Consider the following 23,788-nt stretch of genomic DNA (forward strand, 5'->3'; position numbering starts at 1 on the left):
GAGATGGTTTGTGGAGAAACCGTTGAGAAATATTCACATTTGAACTGCATACAACTTTACATTGTTGAAAGAAAACACGGTTTCGTCCCAACGCGTTTACGTGGATAACAGTGGCGTACCCATAGAATTTGTAGGACGTCATGACTTCTTTAGGATTTCAGGAGAACTGGAAAAGGGAGGATCTTGATCAATATGAACATAATAATACTGTATCTTCACTGCATTCTAGTGAAATAAGTGCCTCCCCGATGGCGCAATGGTAGCGTCGTCACCTTGTAATCAAAGGGTCCCGGGTTCGATGCCCGGTGGGGACAGACACACAGTGGTTCAGATCTGTAGGTCCAGTCAAGTACTTGAAACATAACATCAATCAATGTAGTGAAATAAGTCGCTAAAACACCAACATTATGGTTTTCAAATCCGTATACACCAAGAACAGTGAATTTAACTCGAATTTCCTTCGAAACACATAAGATCATTTATAACATAAAGGTGAAAAAATTGGCCTCCTGCCGTGGCAATGTTACCATTGCCGTGACCAGGATTCGAACCTGGGTTATTGCGGCCACAACGCAATGTCCTAACCACTAGACGATCACGGCTACGACGAGGCTCTGCTGGTGGCCGACAAAGAAATGTATACAACGTTGCAGCACGGATCGTGTTCCTCTTGCTTGTTTTTCTGTTTGATTCGTAGAAGGAACAAATGCTTAAAAACGAAAGAAATATTACTGATCTAGTTTTTGGTGGAGTTATTACGTAAAAGGATTAATAAAAACGTATATACTTCATTGACGATGTTTATTTCTTACGTGTTTTCTTATTCGTTTAGGCATTAAACTATTTTAGTACAAAGTGAGAGCAACAGGGTTATATAGTAAATAGGACTGTGAGAAAACAAGGAAACGAAAATACATTTAAACGAAAAGGAAAGAAAGGTTTTTTTTTTATCGGACAATCTCGGATCCAGTGTAAATTGAGGTCAATTTTTTCTTTGAGAAGGTAGAATCAGAATTGGGGTTTCACTTTGGGGAGCTCGAAAAGTGTTCCATCTCATAAAAATAGCGTCCAGGTTTATTTGCTAAGTTACATTATCGAAGTCGCATGATCTTGACTGAATATCTTAGACTAATGCAAATCCCAAAGCATCTGCTACCTTCATTTGGTGCAAAGGTACATAAACCTTAATCTTAAATCTCAGCTATCTTATCTACAGGGTAGGGTTCTTTGTAGACAACGAAACCAGACAGGATGCCTTCCAATGGAGACGTTTAAACGAATATATTATTTAAACACAGGATACATGGAATAAGAATATTTACATGATAAGCTACATTCTTCTATAATTTTCTCGTTTGACGGTTATTTTTCATCTCAATATTCTTTTTATTATTTATTTTCTCTATTTGGATATTCTTCTATTTGTACTTCCTTCGTAATGGGCAGATCTGGATCGGGACTTCCTTCTCAATGGACGGTCTGGATAGGGACTTCCTTCTCAATGGACGGTATGGATCTGGTCTTCCTTCTCAACATGGAGAATCTGGACTTCCCTCTCAATGGACGGTCTGGATCTGGACTTCTTTCTCAATATGAAGGATCTGGACTTCCCTTTTAATGGTCGTTCTGGATCTGGACTTCCTTCTTGTCTTCTTTGTAAACTTTCCTCTGGATTTCAATTTATTTAGGTTTTGACTATTTAACTAATTCCTTTATCCTTTTCCAAATTTTTTCTTTAAGCTTTGGGAATAATACTAATATCCTCCCTTGGGGCTGCAATTGGAACGCGCCACCACTAACTAGGTACAACAGAGTGTATACTTGGTGCAAACGATTTACACGCGCATCCAAGTAGGTGCTACGGTTAAACCGCGCAACCAAAAAGTGCTGTGGGGCGTCGATCAGAACGCGCTCGCCACTGATGTAAACAAAATTTCCCCTATGGGAATGATAAATCCATCAGACAGATGCAATATCTGTTCAAAGACACAAACTTGTATCAGTGCTTTGACTTCCTTAATTTTCATATTAACTTACATGTGATCATTGATTTGATTTATAAGATATATATATATTAATTTACTTCTTTCATATTTATTCTTTGTCTTCTTATAATATATTCTATTGTTTTTCATCATTCCAATTTGCTTAGTTCTTATTTACAAAATTATTCACATATATTATGCCAATTCTTAACCTTGCACGCCTGGTGCTGCCATCTCTATTCGTCTTTGGCAAACTATTCACAGTACTTGATCCTATTGGGTACGTAACACAATATTCCCCACCTTTGCCATAAAAAAAAATTGTCGTAATATATATATTTATATATATATATATATATATATATGCAGATACATTTTTTTCCAAATTATATATATACAATTTTATAATTTCTTCTTGACGCTTTCTTTCTTCTCTTCTGTACAATTATATCTTCTAATGTTGTCTAAATTCTCTCTCCTATCTACATCTGTTATTATGTGCTTTAGAAAAACTGTATTTCTAAAAGTACTTGTCACTTCATATGGGCCTTCATATATGAAAAATAGCTTTTTGATAGCTTTCTCTGAAGCTTTGCTCACCGGATGTGTTTTACAAAGCACCAAATCTCCTTTCTTGATATCTATTTTCTTAACCTTCTTCTCGTCCTTTGTTTTTCTTCTATTTCTCTTTTTATACAGTTCTGATATCACTTTCTTCATTTCGCTTTTTTGCTCCATCATATCTGGCCACTCCAATTCTTCAAACACATATGGTTCCTCCGTGTATCCGAGAAATAATTCAGCAGGGCTTCTTCCTGTTTCTTTTGACAATGCGTTATTTAACAATTTAGTTATTTTATTAACAACAGTTGACCATCGTGTATGGTTATCGTGGCAGTATGTTCTTAACAGTCTGACTATTTCTCCATTGGATTTGTCAACTACATGCATCGGGCTTACATGTATGCTATTTGAATCTTCTATAATTTCCCATCTTAACCATTTCTGAAGTTCTTCCTCTACAGCTTTTCTTTTCGCAAAAGGTATCGGATACTGTTTAGATACTATAGGTCTTTCTGTATCTACTTCTATTTCGTAGGAATACCCTCTGGTGAGTCCTGGCTTTTGGCTAAACAAGTTCTTATGTTCTAACTAAACTTCTTGTAATTGCTTCCTCTCTTCTTTGGAAATATCTTTGTACTCATCAACCTTATTCTTTATCTCTTCAACAGATGCAGTGTATTCGTCATTTTCTTTATTCATTTCACTTTCAATTTCTTCGCATATATAATTTGGTACTGCCTTCATCTGCCCGTACATTAAATTGAGGTTGCCAATGCATTCTTTTCTGTCCATTTCGTTGTTTACAGTTTCCATAGGAACATCTAGTCTTTCTTCTTCCAATGACTCTAGATTCAATCTTCTATCTTTGATATAAATATGACCATCATATTTTTCCAAAAATGGTATTCCTAATATCATATCACTTCTTAGACCTTTTACTACGAGGAATCTGACAGGAAAATTTAGCCCTTGAAGGTTCATCATTACGCCTACGGTTCCTTGTATTTTATATTCTTCTTTCCCTGCTGCCATGACCAATCTTATTTTATCCCTTTCTGATGCATCTTGACGAGCTTGTGGATATTTTCCTTTTATCCTTTTCCAACAATCATAACTCATTACTTCTACCACACTACCACAATCTATTAGGCACTTTACTTCTAATTCTATAATTTTTGCCTTTACATAAAAGGTTCTCCCTGGCTTCAGGTCATTGAAATTCGGCTCTTCTATTAAATATAGCTCAAGGCTTTCTCTTTCACTATGTACATTTCTATTTACAATTTCTCCCTGCCTTACATTTCTCTCTGTTTTTGCTCTCACACCTGGGAGATGCTACAAGAGCCTTACATGTTTGACCCTCTATTCTCTTCTGCATTCCTTGAATCTTCATCTGCTGTAATTCCCTCTTGTAATCTTCTTGCGTCATTACAATAATTTCTGGCTAATTCTATGGCTTCGTCTCTTTCTACATCCGGAAGTGCATTTCTTCTTTCCATTTCTTCATTGGGCACACTTACTCGGTATTCTCTTTCGTTCTGTTCATATATGTTCCTCCATCGCTCATTTCCTCCTCTTCCGTATCTTCGGAAATTATTTCGGCCTCTCAAGTTTCTCCAATTTCCTCGATATCTATCATCGTTTCTCTCTCTTTCTTCCACAGAGTCTATGCTTCTTTCATATCTTCCATTGTTTCTTCCTACGTCTCTTCTTTCTGCACTTGGTCTCTGGTTTCTAACTTCTATTCTTCTTACATCAAATTCTTGTCTCCGGAACTTTGGTTTTGAGCGCCCTTCTTCTTCTGAATGTTGCCTCTTTCCATAGAATCTTCCTTCCTTATCGTTCCAGGAATTCTGAGTTTTTGTTAGCACATCTTCGGTTCTTAGATATTCAATCAAATCATCAACTGCTTTTATCTTAACCGCTGCTATAGCTCTCTGTATTCTTAATGGCAATGTTTGGACAACTTGTTTAACCAGCTCCTCTTCACTGCATCCTTCCTTTAGGTTTCTGAAGCTTCTAAGAGTCTCCCATGTATGTTCTTCCAGGCTTTCGACTTTTGACCAATCTACATATCTTCTTTTTAATGCTTCTAGCTGCCTTTCCTTTATGTCTTCACTGCAGTAGTAATTCAGGAATTTTCGGCTGAACTCCTTAAAATTTCTAAATTTGTGCTCATTTAGTTGATACTATCCTGCTGCCGACTGTTCAAAACATGTCTCTATGACGTTCAAAATCATTCCTTCTGGGATCCTCATAAGTCTGACATTTGTTGTTAGTTCCCTTAAAAACTTTCTGGGACATTTATCAGATATATTCCCATTGAATTTTGGAAGATGCTGCAATTCTTGTGGCCTAGGTATCCTGGTCCTATAGTTCTCGTCTCTCGGGAATTCATTTTCCAATATGTCTAAGAGCCTTTCATTATTACTTCCATCTTCGCTATTCTTCCATTTCCTTCTCTTGTGACCTCCCGCTATTCTATATCTCTTATGCTTCTCTTCTTCCTCCGTCGTAGATTCATCGCTTGAACTCTCTTCTCTCAGCTCTTTCTTAACCTTCGTTTCTTCACTTTCTCGAAACCTAGGATTTAGGTTTCCTTCTTTGATGAATAGCTTTCCTAACTTCCTTTCCACTTCTTCTACTTTCTTTTCTGTCTTCTCTATCTTTGACACTGCCCCATTTAATTTTCTGTCTAATTCTTTTCCTTTCTTATCTGCTGCATTAATTTTATTTTGATTTTCAGCAATGTCCTTCTCCATACTGCTAGTTTTTTCTTGAACTTCTTGCAGTTCCCGCGTACTTACTTCTCTCAGTTTTAGAACTTCCTTTTCCATTCTATTGCGTGTTTCCCAGCTTCTATCTTCCATTTGGACCTTTGCTTCTTCTATCTTGCTTTCATTTGCATCTACTCTAGAAGATACTGCTTCTATTTGCGATTTATTTTCAACAATTTTTCTTTCCATACTGTTGGTTCTGTGTATATTCTCCTCTCTAAGTTTTGAAACTTCTTCCTCGATCGTCCTATTTATATCCACGCTTTTGTTTTCAATTAGCAATGTTGTTTCTTCTATCTTCTTTTCCAATGATCTTCTATTTTCTTCACATGCCTCGGTTATTTTCTCGTACATTTTCTTGCTTTCATTTCTTACTGCTTCTAATTTTCTAGTATTTTCATCGAGCCTTTCTTTCACTTCCTTGTTATTTTCTTCTAACTTTTCTTTCACTTCCTTGTTATTTTCTTCTACCTTTTCTTCTACCTTTCTATTACTTTCTTCTAACTTTTCTTCTACTGTTCTATTACTCTAATCAATCTTCTCCTTCAATTCTCTGTTATTTTCATTTATCTGCCTTGACAGCTTTTGGAACATTTCCATCAAGTTTATTTCTTCTGGCTTCTTCTGCTTTTCTTTTAGCTTTTCCTTCTTGCATTTCTTACATGTATAATCTTCTTCCCTTTTACTTATTGATATGTATTTCTACTTTCTTATTCCTTCGCACGTCCAATGTTTCATTTCCTTATATGTGACACAGAAAATAATTTCTTCCTTGTTTCCTTCCTCTCGGCAACAAATGAAAGTTTCCCTTTTTCCTCCGTCTTCCTTCATTGTAGCTTCTCCATTCTCATTTCCATCTTTATCCTTTTCCTCCATTTTCAATTATTCTTTCTCTCTTCGCTGTCTGGTTCCTAATTCTCTAGACCCAAAAGTTGGTCGCCATTTATTTATGCTACCTTCATTTGGTGCAAAGGTACATAAACCTTAATCTTAAATCTCAGCTATCTTATCTACAGGGTAGGGTTCTTTGTAGACAACGAAACCAGACAGGATGCCTTCCAATGGAGACGTTTAAACGAATATATTATTTAAACACAGGATACATGGAGTAAGAATATTTACATGATAAGCTACATTCTTCTATGATTTTCTCGTTTGACGGTTATTTTTCATCTCAATATTCCTTTTATTATTTATTTTCTCTATTTGGATATTCTTCTATTTGTACTTCCTTCGTAATGGGCAGATCTGGATCGGGACTTCCTTGTCAATGGACGGTCTGGATCGGGACTTCCTTCTCAATGGACGGTCTGGATCGGAACTTCCTTCTCAATGGACGGTATGGATCTGGACTTCCTTCTCAATATGGAGAATCTGGACTTCCCTCTCAATGGACGGTCTGGATCTGGACTTCTTTCTCAATATGAAGGATCTGGACTTCCCTTTTAATGGTCGTTCTGGATCTGGACTTCCTTCTTGTCTTCTTTGTAAACTTTCCTCTGGATTTCAATTTATTTAGGTTTTGACTATTTAACTAATTCCTTTATCCTTTTCCAAATTTTTTCTTTAAGCTTTGGGAATAATACTAATATCCTCCCTTGGGGCTGCAATTGGAACGCGCCACCACTAACTAGGTACAACAGAGTGTATACTTGGTGCAAACGATTTACACGCGCATCCAAGTAGGTGCTACGGTTAAACCGCGCAACCAAAAAGTGCTGTGGGGCGTCGATCAGAACGCGCTCGCCACTGATGTAAACAAAATTTCCCCTATGGGAATGATAAATCCATCAGACAGATGCAATATCTGTTCAAAGACACAAACTTGTATCAGTGCTTTGACTTCCTTAATTTTCATATTAACTTACATGTGATCATTGATTTGATTTATAAGATATATATATATTAATTTATTTCTTTCATATTTATTCTTTGTCTTCTTATAATATATTCTATTGTTTTTCATCATTCCAATTTGCTTAGTTCTTATTTACAAAATTATTCACATATATTATGCCAATTCTTAACCTTGCACGCCTGGTGCTGCCATCTCTATTCGTCTTTGGCAAACTATTCACATTACTTGAACCTATTGGGTACGTAACACATCTATGTAGATATACTGGCATGAAATTGTACAACAAACTATCTCAGGAGATATAACTCTAAATAGTTTTCGTAAATGCATAAAGAAATGGCTAATCAATAATTGTATTTATAGACATAGAAGAATTTGAAGAGACAATTTGAAATATAAGGTACACTGTACAATTTAATTTATATTATTAAGCTATGGTTTAAATTTATTTTGTACTAAAAATGTATCCTGTACTATATTATATTTGTATGACACTGTCTATTGCAACTTGAGGTTGCTTAACGACAATAAAACACTATTCTATTCTATTCTTTACTTTTCTACTCAGGTTCCACGAGGTTCACAAAAGCATCCGTAACTTGTAAATTTTAATAAACCCGAACATTTTGAACGGAGGAGGGGGGGCACGTACCAAACATTTTTGTAGTAAAAAGTAGAAATAATAATAATTGACGCATTTTATTCGGAATTATTATTATTGTTAATCATAAGTTTTCGACCTAACGTAAAGTATTACTTTGATTATTCTGTTCGAGCTGAACTTCATTTTTGTTATTAATTAACTGTAAAAATAACATGCATTCTGGCTCTGTTCTCTTGTAAGTAAGTAAGTATTTATTGCTCGTCTCATGTGCGAGCCATCGGCTGTGCGCACTACATCTATTCGTATTACACAACTATGATTTTCCTTACAGACTACACTTTCCATTACATTCCCTATAGGTGTATAAATAGCAGTTCTGGTTGTTTTAACTGTTCTCACTTAAACTAACACTTATTCCTCTTCCTTATCCCATCTCTGTGCAACACTTCTTTTTCCCCTAACTGTTTGTAAATACACCCCCACTTTTTCCAACAGTTCCATGTTCCTTTGTACTACGATTGATTTGAACACACTTTCCAAGCTTATGTTGCGTAGCTTCTCCTCCTGCAGAACGCGCGTGTCCTGACATGAGAATAAATGTTCTGTCCCATCATCACCATTGCATAATACGCATTTATATCTCCCTTCCTCATTTTTTACAGTATTGTGTCTCCATCCCCCTACGCTCATCCATGCAAACCCCTTTCTTGCCACCATGCTCACCTTCTTGATGTACGCTACTTGTCCCCATTCCCGCGGTCCCCTTCTTTGGAGTTCGAGCGATCTCTTAGTTTCACATTCCGCTATTATTTCCTGCCCATCTATATCCTCTAATCTTTGTTTCACTAGTTGCAATGTCCCCTGGTTGACGTGTTCCCCCTCCCAGATCCATCCCAATCCAATTTCGTATAGTTTACTTCTGATCTCTTTCGCCCATGTTCACCTGTTGCATCAGCAATTGCCCTTTTACCGAGTTCTCCCTTCTCGATATTAATGTCGCCCAGTATTTAACCCTTCTCAACATACCTCACGTATTCTCCCTTACCAGTCCAAGTTCCCGTAGTACGCCGCAGTTTGCAGTGCCCATGCTGATATGCAAAGCCCTCTTGTAAAATGTGCATTGGATTCTGTTTAGTACATCGCCCCCCTTTGCTCCCCATATATCTCCCTCCCTTACCCTATTGACCCTATTAATAATGTACGATACAGTTTTTACACAAAATGTATATCATATTTCTCCAATTTCCATACTGTCCGCGTTATTTCATTTGTTATTGCCCCAGCCTTTCCTTATTAACTTCGCTCATAATATCAGGAAGAACGTGGAAGAGATAGATACAGGTGTAAGTAGGTTATTAGCGCCAAGGATAAATATTGGAAACTGGCATTTATATATAATAGTAGCCTACAGGCAACCGAAAAATTCAAAATTTCACTCAGAAAAATTCTTTGAGGACTTAACAAAATGAGTAGAGGATATAACAGATAGCGACCCAACAGCAGGCATTATAATATTAGGAGATATGAACGCCAGAATTGGAGACGAAGAAGTCATATCGGAAGGGGAGGGGGAGGGGAGGGGGAAGGGGAAGAAAAAGCAAGGATAAGACTATCAACACGGATGGCAGGCAGCTATTACAAATGTGCGAAGCGATGAACCTAGACATATTAAATGGGAAATATTTTGGAGATCGTAAAGGGGAGTATATATTTGTAGCTCAATCGGGGAAAAGTGTCATTGATTATGCTATTTGTTCGAGGGAAATAATAGGGGAGCTGAGGGACTTCTATGTAGGAGACTGAATAGATTCGCACCACTTTCCAATCATATTGTCACCGAGATCAAAACCACATGAGGTGAGCCTGGGAGAACAGAGAGCACAGAAAAAGGGAAAAGAGGTACAAACTAGAAAAATTCCGAAATTTAAATGGAACGAGGCGGAAAGGGAAAGGATGGGAGAAATCATGGGGGACGGGCTTACGTTGATGATGGCAGAGCAAATAGAGAGAGAAATGGAAATTGGGGAGGTGGAAAGAGCCGTAGACTTGCTCCAGCACACTATAACAAGAGCAGGGAGGCATATGCGAGTGCACAAAATAAAACAACCAACGAAAAGAGGGTGGTACAACGGAAAATGCAGGGAAACAAAAAAGACTTTGCAAAAAGCACTGAGAGATTTTAGGATATTAAATAGTGAAAATAGAAGACAGCTGTATGTAGAACTCAGAAGAAAATATAAACAAATCATAGAACAGGAGAAGCAGGATTGGAAAATAAAAAATACGGAGATGCTAGAAGCAGCAATGGAGACGAAAGACAGTAGAGCGATATGGGGGGGTGATAAAGAAGCTAAGGGGAAGTAAAGGGACCAACAGTACCATAGAGCCAAAAACATGGGATATATATTTTGCAAAACTATACAAAATACCAGAGGAGGAAGGGGGAAACAATGGCGTAAATGGAATTTTCCAACCAATTGGGGACACATATTCCTGTCCTAGACAATGAAATAACAGACACGGATGTCAGATTAGCAATACAAAACTTGAAAAGCGGGAAGGCTGCAGGGGCGGATGGAATTTTGGGGGAAATGGTAAAAACAGGACTACAAAGACACAATATGGTGGGAGTAGCTACACGTTTATTTAATAGTATGTGCAACAGGGGATTATTCCCCGAGTGCTGGAGCCAGTCTATCATCTGTCCCATTTACAAAGGAAAGGGGGATATGGACAATCCAAACAACTATAGGGAGGGGTCTCGTTATTTCCAGTATTAAGTAAAGTCTACACGAGTATATTGTAAGGCTACTGGAAAATTAAAAAATGGACTGACATATTCGACAAAATAACGCCATTACAAACCGGATTTAGAGATAAAAGCACCACGTTGGACAATATATTTACACTCCAAACATTGATGGAAGAAAAACTGAAAAAAAAGATAGGGAAGCTATATACCTGTTTTGTCGACTTCCAAAAGGCATTCGATACTGTAAATAGAAAAAAACTTTGGGACAAACTGTGGGAAATGGGAAGATCGGCCATGATGATAAACGCAATAAAGGCAATATATTCAAAGGCCGAATTCTGTGTACAGTGTCAAGTGGATACCGTGACAGAGAAACGAAAATCAGAAGCGGGGGTAAAGCAAGGATGTGTTCTGTTCTCTTGTACCTTGAAGTGAACGATGCCAATATCCAGGAAGGTCGACGGATCGATTCGACACCCACAGAATGAAGAAACAACTTCTCAGAGGCGCAACCACGCATTTTTGTCTGGGGGGGACACCAGAAAAACTTGCTAATAATAATATTAATAATAATAATAATAGTAATGCCATTATTATTATTATTATTATTATAATCAGTAGTAGTAGTAGTAGTAGTAGCAGGAGCAGCAGCAGTAGCACAGACAGTAGGTTAGGTTTGTCTGTGGTAGTAGTAATAGATAATCCTTTGGTAGTATCACAGAAGTTATTTTCTTCGTAAATCACGCAAAAAGGTGGTAGAAGTCAGTGCTAAGGCATTTGTACTGGAACAAAGGATTTGATATAACATATTAATTAAATACATGACACGTTCCTTTATCCAAAGCATATTATTTAAATAAATCACAAAAGAATAAGTTCACATGAGGACTCGCAGCATTCACTTGATGCCTCTCAGGGTATGGGTAATATCTGTTCGTTCGTTGCTCAAAGTCAAGTTTTCACAAAGAAAAAGATGTATATTCCACTTCTTAGCAAAATAAGTACTTGTGTGCATAAATCCATTGAGTCAAAGAAATAACAGCTTCTTACAATTAAGCTTGAGCACTCTTTTTCAAACTTAACGCCTGAACTAAAAGTAAAAACAAAACACAGTCATAATTCAAGCAACAGCTCTTACAAGATATGTATATACAGGCCAGTCACTATCCTCACATTATCAGTGATAGGTCTAAATATTAAATAACACAAGGATCACATACTAAATAACAGAGATTTAGATTAATAATAATTAATATTTGAAGAATGAGAAATGAAATTAACAACAATAAATATTGGTCCAAGGGGAAAGGACGTGTCACATTACATCATCAATTTATCCATCTCATTACAAACTAACAGCAAGAATTATATAAATTGTCTCTCAAATGTGTGCGCTCCTCTTCCTCAAAACAATTATTAATGTATTTAAGACAAAACTGTTTATCAGCTACAATCTAAAGTAAAAAATTGTCTTTACTTCTCTCTCTGGTAATTTACAACGTATTACAGAAAATAATAATATTGCGAGCGAAGCGAATAAAAAAAATTAAAAACAATAGTTTTTTTAAAAATATATATAATTAAAAACAATATCGATGTTATTGGGCGCAAATAATTTCACGGGTCGCCGTGGCATTCTTTCTTCCACAACTTTTTTTTTTCATTTAGATCGTTGGGCGCCCACTAGCTACGGCTATGAACTTGATTACATTAGGCTGTAAGAAAGCAGACATTGCGAGCGAAACGAGCAAGAAAAGTTTACGAAATAGAATATTCTCACTTGCATAAAATTTGAAATCGAGGGAGCAAATGCACCTCCTTCAGGTTTCCTTGGCCGTATGGAAGGAAAATGCAAGAAATACCTAAAAACTAATTTCGTCTTGAGTATCTTCTTACATTCTGCTAGCCTTGTTTTTCTTTAACTTCAAAGTTTTCCCCCTAGAATTGATTTCCGTCCAAGGTTGGGGGCAATGCCCCCTAACCTTCTGTGGTTGCGCCACAGCAACTAGTAACTGATCAGTGGCGCGCCCAAGAGGGGTTGGTGGGGCCCATATTCTCCTTTGGCCCAATATTGGTACAAAAAGACCGTCAAAGGCAGGAAAAATGCCAAATGAGAGCCGACTACTGAAAAAAGTATAATGTTAGGTAACCCCTCCCCCCCTCCTTTCGAAAATCCAGGGCACGTCACCGTAAACGATCTACATACTAAATTACAACTTACATATCGTTCATATCTTGCAGGTATGAATTTTTCAATCAGTGTTTGATTGATTGATTCGCTTTTTTTACTTCGCTTTTGTGCCACTTTTAGCTAATTTGCGATGGGGATGAGTGATGATATTATGAAATTGATGAATGGACACTCGCAAACATCAATACCCAGACAAAAATGTGCCAGGGATTCGAAGCCGGAACCCCTGGCGTCGGCCACTCCGCCACGGGGGCCGGCAATCAGCGTTTGAAAGGAACTTGTCACTTCTAAAGTTTGAATGTCGTGTAATTAAACAAAGAAGAAGAAGAAGACACCTTACACTCAGGGGCGTACCCAAGAAGGGGTTGGTGATGGTGGGGGTCATAACTCCATTTTGGTCCAGTATTCCTTAGCAAAACCGTCAAAGCAGGAAAAGATGGCAAAATGATGGCAGACTATTAAAAAAAGTATACGTACCACCCCCTTAAAGATCCTGGGCACGCCGCTGCTTACATTTACTCAGTGTGTGTGTGTGTGTGTGTGTGTGTGTGTGTGTGTGTGTGTGTGTGTGTGTGTGTGTGTATGCAGAGCAGTGGCGTCGCCAGACATTTTTCATAGGGTGGGTTCACGGGCGGATGTAATATTTTTAGGTAGGCTCTGGTTCAGTGGTCATGGCAATGCCCCTATGAATTTTTCAAGGTGGAGCAACGTTTGGTGACGATCCCCCGCATCAATTCGTTGTGCTGTATTGGAGCATTCTTGTTCATGCTTAAATTCATACCTATAATGCAATTATTACAAGTAGAGGGATAAGTACTTCTCAAATCAGTACTTGGTACGAGGCCTATTATTTTTATTAATTTTAGCACAATGGAAAACCTATTTTGATGATGTTTTTGTCGATTTTCTACTATTGCAAATCTGTGATTTTTCATCTCATACTTCGTACGAGTGTCATAATTTCTTTCGAGTTAAAGTACGTAATGCTTACACCCACCCACACCTACACCCACCCACACCCACACCCACCTACACTCACCCACACCTACACCCACCTACACCTATTTACTTCCGGTCTACTTCTGGTCTACTTCCGGTCTACTTGACAGACACCTGTGAGTTTTTCCAGTTTTTTTTTTAAATATACAAGTACATATATTTTAGGGGTTCAAAGTAGTACTTGGTACGAGGCCTATTGTTTTCATTAATTTAACTACAATGGAAAACCTATTTTGATGATGTTTTTGTTGATTTTATACTATTGCAAATCTGTGATTTTTTCATCTCGTACTTGGTATGAGTGTCATAATTTCTTTCGAGTTAAAGTACGTAACGCCTACACCCACCCACACCTACACTCATACCCACACCCACGTACAACCACGCACACCTATACCTACATCCACGTATACCTATACCCACACACGCACACCCACGTTATGCAACAAGTTATTACGCAATGTTTACGCAACAAGTTATTACGCAGACCCGTATCTAGCGTGTTGTTGGTTATGACGTAATGGGTGTCTTCTGATTGACTTACTGTTTCGGATGTTTTCATCCGCGCTTAGGTTACTTAAAGGGTTTTCGCATTACAGATCAGTCAGTATCGTGAGAGTGTTTTGAAGAGTACGGATGTGTTGTTGCAGTGTTAAAAGTTAAGTATTTAATTTATTTTAAAGCTACATACTATTTTATTATTTTTATTTATTAAAAAAGTGTATCAAGTGATTTTTTTTCATAGTAATTTCGATCAGATTGAGTTTTGATGTGATCAGATGTTACTTGTTGTCTCCGGAAATTCTGTATAAATAACATAGCTGAAAATTTTATCGTAATAGCTACAATTATTTTATTTTGAAGGTGGTTCAAGTTGTTTTTCACACAGATTGAATTTGTATGAATTTGTATTTGTATTTTTTTTCCGAGAAAATTTATATATAAATACCAGAGCTGAAAAAAAAATATTATAATTATAACTATTGTCTTTTAAGTTACATTCTATCAATTATCGTAAGTTTAAAAGTGTTTTTTTTCTAGTAAATAGAATGTATTGAATTTTGACTTGATTGTGCGTTTTGTATTTTTCCCTGAGAAAATTTAGTAGTGTGCTCTGCTAACCACTCCGTCACTGAGGCCTGCATATCCCAAATTGTTAAAGCACGGAGTGAAATTACTGTTTTTGAACAACTCAACATTTCGAATTACTGAGCTTGAACAAACGTTAAAAGGAAACATATAAGAAAGATAATGGCTGAATCTTGGAATTTTCAGTTAATCTGTACTCAAGGTCGTCGATGACCCCTTTCTAGACCACCACGAGCGGGAAACATAGATTACTTATTGGATGTAAATATTTCAAGCAGAATCCGAACCACTAATTAATACGAACACAAACTGATTCCATGCAGCTGGTTCAAGTAAATAAACACAAGTGAACTATAAAAAACCTTTTCGTTGCATATTTATGCAATGTTACAGACATTTTACACAGTACTAACAACAAACGTGCACTTGGCGCAGGTGTAATGAATGCTGCGTGGTGGGTATTTCCTTGCAGACGACAAACAGCTTTGCCGCAAGCATGGCGGCGGTGCGAATCTTGACGTCACATGAAACCCACCTATAGTTTAAAGTGGGATCCAGTGGAATGTCCCTCCACCGAGAATCGAGCAAGGTAACCCCTTAATGACAAGGTGACAGCTTTGGGTGGAGAGATCGTAAGTGGACCAACTAACGCTTCGTTCATTTCATTTGCGCTTCAAACACTTTCTTCTTCGAGTTATTTGGATTAAGTGTGCGAGTGATATGGTCCCCAAGTACTGTTTACTGAAGGATATCCTGCCCTGTGAATCTTGCCGCTACCTGTATGAGGCACTGAGTTTGATATTTTTAGAGAAATATATTTTCGAAAAAGATAGAAAATGTTTGAATTTATTAACACAAAAAAAGTCATCTGTGCAGGGAGCGGGGCAAGAAAACAACTTACAAACAGAACAAACATATCAATCAAAATTTCATCAAAAAATGCCGGGAATGTATGAATACAGTTGCCCACCACATTGAACAACTCTTATAACACAAATTAGTACTCGTTATGCAATGTAAATATAATTGTCTGCATGCCAAAGATATGAGCGTAAGAATAAGCGGGACGTCACGGGTCGAAAATGCCGGCATCCTCGCCATGCCGCGCCGTCTGCAGTCACGCGCTATCTCGACCCAGAGCCAAAATGAACGCACTATATCTTAGAAATTGGGATGCCTGCTGTAGTGCTAAAATATAGTGTGAAATTTCTGAGTGCATGGAACACATTCGCTCGCTCGTACTTGTTGATCTACGGCAGACAAACTGTAGAAGTTGGTAATCCCTAAATAAATAAATTTACAAAAAAAAAAAAAAGACAGAGTATGGTACTTACAGTATTCACTGCATCTCAACACAGGCTCGGCCACTAGACAAGAGCACGTATTTCACAGCGCTATGACAGGTATCTGCAAAATATTTACGTCTAATATACGGTACTATTCTGAACTTCAACACACTCACTGCCGAACTATTGAACAGGTTCCTGAAAATGCACGGTACATTTGACAAAAGACGCATTGCACGTGACTGCGTTTTTCCCTCAGCGGAATTCTAGTCTTTCGCGAGGCAATAGGCGTGTCTGCAGGTAGACAAGTAACAACCTCTTCAGCATAGAGTAGCTTCGATGATTGTGGCTTACAAGCAGGCAGCATATTAGCCCCGTCTAGTTCGCTCCACTTTTCGACACTCGGTGTCGTGCAGTTGTATTCCAGTGTCAGGTGCAAGGAAATGACGTTCAACCAAGTAGACTGAAAGCTATGTTCAAGTTCAGGAGATTCAATAAATGCCTGTCGTTCATTCAGCGGCGGCTCTGAGAAGAGAGCCGCCGTGCCCTGGCTCTACCCTCAGAAAAAGAAAAAGCACTTGCTTCGGGAAAATATAGTTAAATTAATACATTTACGAACGAGGAGATTCGAATGCCGTACGCGTTCGAGCTTACGGCCGCCTCGATTCCCAGCTGTTCTCTAACTTGCTCTGGGCCAGCACGGTGTGGCCTATGCGCGGAGGCATGAAAAAGTCTCAAGCAAGGAGATGGTACCCATAAGACAACCAACCGTGCCTATTTTCGGCTGGCACGACGAGAGAGCTTTCGCATTGTGTTGACATAGTTGCAAACTTCATTGAGAAGTGACTAATCCCGACCGATTTTAATACTCGTTGGGGAAGAAATTCGCGAGAAAGATACTTTCCTGCCTACTTGGGAACAACAAAGTTAATATCTTACCAAATGTATATATTTATATACGATATAAAATTAAAAGTTAAACAATTTTGCCGTGCCAAGCCAGATTTAAACATCAATTCTATTTTTTTTTTAAAAAAAAGTAGTAAAGGTGACATTCGTCGAAATCTTAATAGTCGCATTTATTTCCTAGAAACTCTGTCCGACCTCTGTGCACAGCATTCTACGACGCCAGGGACCACGGGTTCGAATCAGCCTGGACATCGGTGTTCTTTGTGAGTGTTCACTCATCCTTGTCTTCGCGATTAGCCAAAAGTAGTACAAATGCGAAGTAAAATAAACCAATCTCAGGAACTCTGAATTCTTGTCTGCAATTTTAATAAACAGAGCTCCATTAATCTTCTTCGTCAAATCCCAGATATTCTTCATCTCCAGAGCTGAATGAAGTGTCACTTGAAACCTCTTCTAGATCAGAATCTGAGACCTCTTACAACAAATTGTCCTCTGTACACCCAACGGCGAAAGAAACAGTAGACGAATTGTCCACTACTATTTTTATTCGGTCTGTATTATACAATGTGATGACAATGAATTGAAATAATGACTTCAATAAGCGAGAACAATGCCTGCTTCGAACGACCATAGTTTCATTCCTTAAAACAAAACAGGATGTAGAATAAAAAGTTAATGGAAATAGTGGTGGACAATTTGCCTACCATTATCTTTGCCGTTATTACAGTTTGTAACATTGTTATTCGTACACATAGAATTTCCGAGGAAAAAATGTCATATCTACTAACTAACTAACTAACTCTCTAGCCTTCTTAAACCCGAAGGTTCATGGCTGCAGCAACAGAGGCCTTCCATTTTCCCCTATCTTGAGCAAGATCTATATACTCTTTTCCATCCCTACCGATTTCCCTTAGGTCCATCTCAACGTTGTCCCTCCATCTTCGTCTTGGCCTTCCTACAGGTCTCTTACCATCAGGTTTCCCAACAAGAATCCTGTAAACTCCTCTTAACCTCTCCCATTCGTGCCACATGGCCTGCCCACCTAAGTCTTCTTGATTTAATTATTCTAATAAAATATGGACCTGAATACAAATTATCTAGTTCTAAATTATGTAACCTTCTCCACTCACATGTCTTCTCGTCCCTTTTAGGTCCAAAGATTATCCTAAGGATCTTATTTTCAAATACTCTCAATTTATGTTCCTCTTTCAATTTAAGGGACCAAGTTTCGCATCCATATAATACTACAGGCAAAATTACTGTTTTGTATATTTTAACTTTTAGTTTCTTAGATATTAAACGAGAAGACAAAAGTTTATGAAGAGAGAAGTAACATGCATTTCCTGAATTAAGCCTGCTTTTTATTTCCTCTTTAATATAATTTTCATTTGTTAATATTACTCCTAAGTATTTGAATTTGGAAACTGGTTCAAACGAATTGTTATCAATAATTAGATTTTGATTATTACCTAACACTTGGTTTCGGCCTGTAAGCATATATTTAGTTTTCTCTTTGTTAACTTCCAAACCTATCTCTTTGGCACTTTTGAAAAATATTTTAGCATTATTCTTAATTGTATTCACATCATCCCCCAGTAAGTCTACATCATCTGCATATGCTAACAACTGAGTCAAGCCATTTAATTTTAGTCCTTCTTTAGTTTCTTTTACCTTCCTAACAGCATATTCTAAGGGAAAATTAAAGAGCAATGGAGATAATGCATCTCCTTGTTTTAACCCATCATGAATTGTAAATTTGTCAGACATATTAATACCCACACGAATTTTACTTTCTGTTTCACTGGTGCATATTTTTATCACACTAACAAGCTTCTTAGGTATTCCAAACTCTACTAATATATTATATAATTTATCTCTTTTGACTGAATCATATGCTTTTTTGAAATCAATGAATAGTTGATGGACATTTTGATTATATTCCCACTTTTTTTCAAGTGTCTGTCTGATGTGAAAAATTTGATCTGTAGTTGATCTGTTACGTTTAAATTCACATTGATAATCACCTATAATTTCATTAGCATATGGGGTAAGTCTTGTTAAAAGAATGTTAGATAATATTTTATATGTTGTTGAGAGTAGAGAAATTCCACGGTAATTATTGCAGTTCATTTTATCACCTTTTTTAAACACAGGAACAATTATGGATTCTTTCCACTGTTGAGGAATTTCTTCTTTATTCCATATTAAACAAATTAATTTATGAATTTGACATATTAACGAATTTCCACCATATTTAATTAACTCAGCTGGTATTAAATCAATGCCAGGTGCTTTGTTATTCTTTAGCCTTTTAATAGCATCTTTAACTTCAGTCAAGTTAGGTTCTGGAACTAAAGGTTCTGCTGTGTGTACTTCATTTACTTCTGACTTATCTCCTACATGGACATTTAAAAGGTCATTAAAGTAGTTCTTCCATCTATTTAGAATATCGCTTGGGTGAGCTAGAAAATCACCGTCTTTATCTTTATCAAGTTTACTTTAGGTTGCCACCCCTTTCTAAACTCATTTACACCTTTATATAAATCTCTGATATTTTTATTTTTGCTGTTTGTTTCAATTTCTTTAATTTTGCTTTTCAAGTAATCTCTTTTTTTACTTCTAAACGTGCGGTTAACTTCTCGCTTTATTCTATTATAATTGTTTAGATTTGTATCATCAGAGTTATTTAACCACCTAAGTCTAGCCTGATTTCTTATTTCTACTAGATTATAACATTCATTATCAATCCATGGCTTACTTTTTCTCGGTTTATGGTATCCTATACTTTCTTTAGCTGCTGATTCTATTGCATTACGTATGTGCTCCCAATTCTTATTTACGTCTGTTTCATTTATATTTTCATCATCATTTAAATCCTGCAAAACATCAAATCTATTTGACAGTTTAATTTGGTAATCTTTCTTAATTCTTTCATCAGTAAACTTTCCTGTATCAAATTTTAGAACTTTTAGATTTTGTTGCTTATGATTTATCACTGAGAGTCTTTCTCTTAATTTAGCAATTACTAAATAATGGTCACTGGCACAGTCAGCACCTCTATGTGTACGAACGTCAATTATACTAGTATGCCTTCTCTTATCAATGAGAATATGATCTACTATCTGATTATGAGTTTTACCATCTGGAGAAGACCAGGTATATTTATGGATATGTTTATGTTTAAAAGTGGTACTTTTCACAATTAAATTCTTTGAGGTTGCAAAAGTAATCAATCTTATACCATTATCATTACTTAATTCATGAATCCAATCGTGGGTTTAAATGTCTCTTCTTTGCCAATATGTGCATTACAGTCACCTAACAGAATTTTCATATCATACTGAGAAAATTTATCAAAGACCTGTTCTAACTCTGTATAAAAATCATCTTTAGTATTATCATCTTTATCTTCCGTTGGTGCATGTATGTTTATTAAAATAATTTTACACCACCTACCCTGTAAAACTGCATATGATATCCTATCATTAATAAATTCTACTGTTTTAAGAGCCGAGATAATTCTATTATTTATGAAAAAGCCTGTTCCAAAATTATGATTTTCAGTACCACCATAGAAAAAAGTATAATTTTTAGTTTTACAATTCCCTTCTCCTGACCACCTAACTTCCTGGACAGCTACTACATCTAATTTATACTTAACTATCTCATTAACTGTACACTGAAATGCCCCAGGCCGGTAAAGGCTCAGAACATTCCAGGTGCCTAATTTAATATCCTTATTCCTAATGTAGATCTTATCCTTAGTCCAGGGACCTCCCAAAGTAGTCTCCACCCGGAGATCCGAATGGGGGACTATTTTACCTCCGGAATATTTTACCTTGGGAACATCCATGGCCTTATATTGCTTTTTCTTGATATGTCTTTTTACAGTGCAGAGTTGTCAGCTCTACGCCTAACCCCCAATATGAATGGAGGAACTACTACACAAGACAAACACAAACACATTAGACAGCACAATTGCTACACAAGACGAACACAACACATTAGACAGCACAACTACTACACAAGACACACACAAACACATCACAACTATAACACAATATAAACACAAACACACCACAACTACTACACAATATAATAATAATGATGTTATTAATAACATCAAAATAATAAATACAAAAAAAAATTAAAATATTTTTGAAACAAACTATAAACATACGAATTTTTGCAAATTAACCAACGACACGAAGTCTATCTATAGGCCTAAACCGACGCATCTGAAAAGAAGCTTTACTTTCTGTTAAATGTTCTCCCTCAAGGAAGCCCCATTACGACCTCCCATGAAATTCCAATAATATACCAGGTATTTTTCTATACAAGTTTCAACTTGTGAAAAGAAATAATTACCAGAGATGTGTTCCAGCACAAGTTACATCCATTACATTGCAGATTGTTCGACAGTTTTTTCAGCATGAAATGATGTATTGTACACTCCTGTTTAGATAAAGTAACATATATTCCGACTGACAAACCTTAAAAAATGTGAACAGGAAAGTACACATCGGACAAACAAAAAAAGGATGCACAAATGTAAGAAATCCAAAAATTACTGGACTAACATTTCCAAGTTATATGATTGACATAATCTTCAAACTCAATGTGACTTCAAGGGGTCCTGAGATCGATAAACAGTGGAGGCATACAATGATTTTGATTCCATTTTTAATTGTAGGTCCAGTCCTCATTGGCATATCTGTGCATAAACTGGACGTTAACGGTTCTGATTGTTTTATGATTTCTCCTACCACAAAGATTAATTATCGTAGAATTTTGGAAATCATTGTCACACGAAATTTGAACCTTTCTTAAAGTAATTAGCACTGTTTGGACTCGAAAAAAGTTATTTATGTTGAAAAGAATAACTTAAAAATTACCTTACGCAAGCATGCGCACTTCTTATGGACAAGATATTCTTCGTAGCATGATGAAATCGCAATAAAACAAAAAGAACTTGGGCCAACTGGACTTAAAAAAAAAACTGAAACTCAGCACATCAAACCCAAACCAAAGTCTAGAAATGTCTTGTTTATTTGTTCAAAAGCCTACTACTTTGCAGTTCCACAATTATTTTTTTTTCCAGAAATGCAGTAAAATTCCCAGACATTTCCAGGATTTGCAGACTGATAGACACTTTGAGTTAGTAATACTATTCAGCATATACTTATAGGCACGTACAGAATTTGGTCCATGTAGAAAGTATGTGTAAATAATGATTATATCGGAATTACACAATTGGAACTTATGCCTTATAGCAATTCGCACCGCTTACTTAGGTTGTAGTCTTTGTTGAACCCTTAAAAAAGACCTTAGCTTAAAATAAGCAAACGATAACCACAATTGAGACAGATTGATCAACGTATGATATGTAGATATGTCATATCTACTAGTAAATATAATCATTTTCATATGTACCTGGAAATTAATGTTAATGAAGGTTTCACCAACAATGTCAATAAAAATGTATGTTCGAAGTGCATATAACTTGTGTGAAAAAAGAAAAACACGCTGCTTCATGCAACATTGTTATTCGTACAGGCAAGAGTTTCAATCTTCCTCACACACAGCGCCACCGCTATTCGGGCGATTTCGTGCAGTTTTCAACTTCGTAACAAGTCTGAACATGCAGGCACGCTCCCCGTCAAGCAGAATGCTGGCGTAGGTGTTGTTGTAGGCCTATCGTCTATCTATCAGCGTGTTCGATATGGGCAAGTTGAAGGAACTTAGTTCCGATCTGAAGGATGTTATTATACGAGGGTCACTATTTATATTTTGAGCCTAACAATGAAAAAACAAAAATTTGGCATTGAAAACTGCTTTATTGTTTTTCGAAGTATTCTCCTTTATGGTCAATACACTTTCGCATTCGTTCGAACCATTTGTCAAAGCAGTTTTTCCAATCTTCTTGAGACACCTCCATAATATGGTTTTTGAACGCATCAACGGCGTCTTCCGCCGACGAAAATCGTTGTCCACGCAATTTATTCTTGACATTCGGGAACAAGAAGAAGTCATTAGGTGCCAAATCAGGACTGTACGGCGGATGACCCATCAATTCGATTTTTTGACTGTTCATAAAGTCGGTTGTTAGACGAGATGTGTGACAGCTGGCATTGTCTTGATGAAGAATGATCCGACGGCGTTTGTTTGTTTTCCGTATTTGACCGAAGACCTCTGGCAAGCAAATTGTTGTGTACCATTGAGAGTTGACCGTTCTACGTTCCTCTAAAGGCACAGTTGCCACATGACCAGTTTTCCCGAAAAAACAGGCGACCATTTGTTTCGATGTGCTTCGAGCGCGAACAACTTTTGTTGGATTGGGTTCATCTTGGAAACACCCATACAGTCGAATGCTGTTTACGTTCCGGCTCATATGCATATATCCATGATTCGTCACCTGTTACAATCTTATATACGTCTTTTGAAGCACCACGATTGTATTTATTGAGCATTTTTTTGCACCAATAGACGCGAGCGTCTTTTTGAGTTTTTGTCAAATTGTGTGGGATCCAACGAGAACATACCTTTCTCACAGCTAAATGATCATGTAATATTTTATATATGCAGGTGGAACTAATGCCTATGGTTGCCTCAATCTCACAGTATGTCACATGACGATCTTGCAGTATTAGGTTTTGCACAGCATTAATGTTTTCTTGAACAACAACTGATTTTGGACGACCTTCGCGAATCTCGTCGGTGAGCGAATGGCGGCCACGATTAAATTCGTTATACCAGCGTTTCACAGTGGCAAAG

General features: G+C 37.0%; 1 non-coding gene across 1 annotated transcript; it reads right to left on the reverse strand.

Annotated features, from left to right (window-relative positions):
* Positions 1-530: 530 nt before the first annotated feature.
* On the reverse strand, positions 531-602 carry TRNAH-GUG (transfer RNA histidin (anticodon GUG)). The gene has a single exon. It is a non-coding gene; the product is annotated as a tRNA-His (tRNA).
* Positions 603-23,788: the final 23,186 nt, after the last annotated feature.

Source organism: Lepisma saccharinum, chromosome 1 (genome assembly GCF_977018435.1).
Source record: "Lepisma saccharinum chromosome 1, izLepSacc3.1, whole genome shotgun sequence".
NCBI lineage: Eukaryota > Metazoa > Arthropoda > Insecta > Zygentoma > Lepismatidae > Lepisma > Lepisma saccharinum.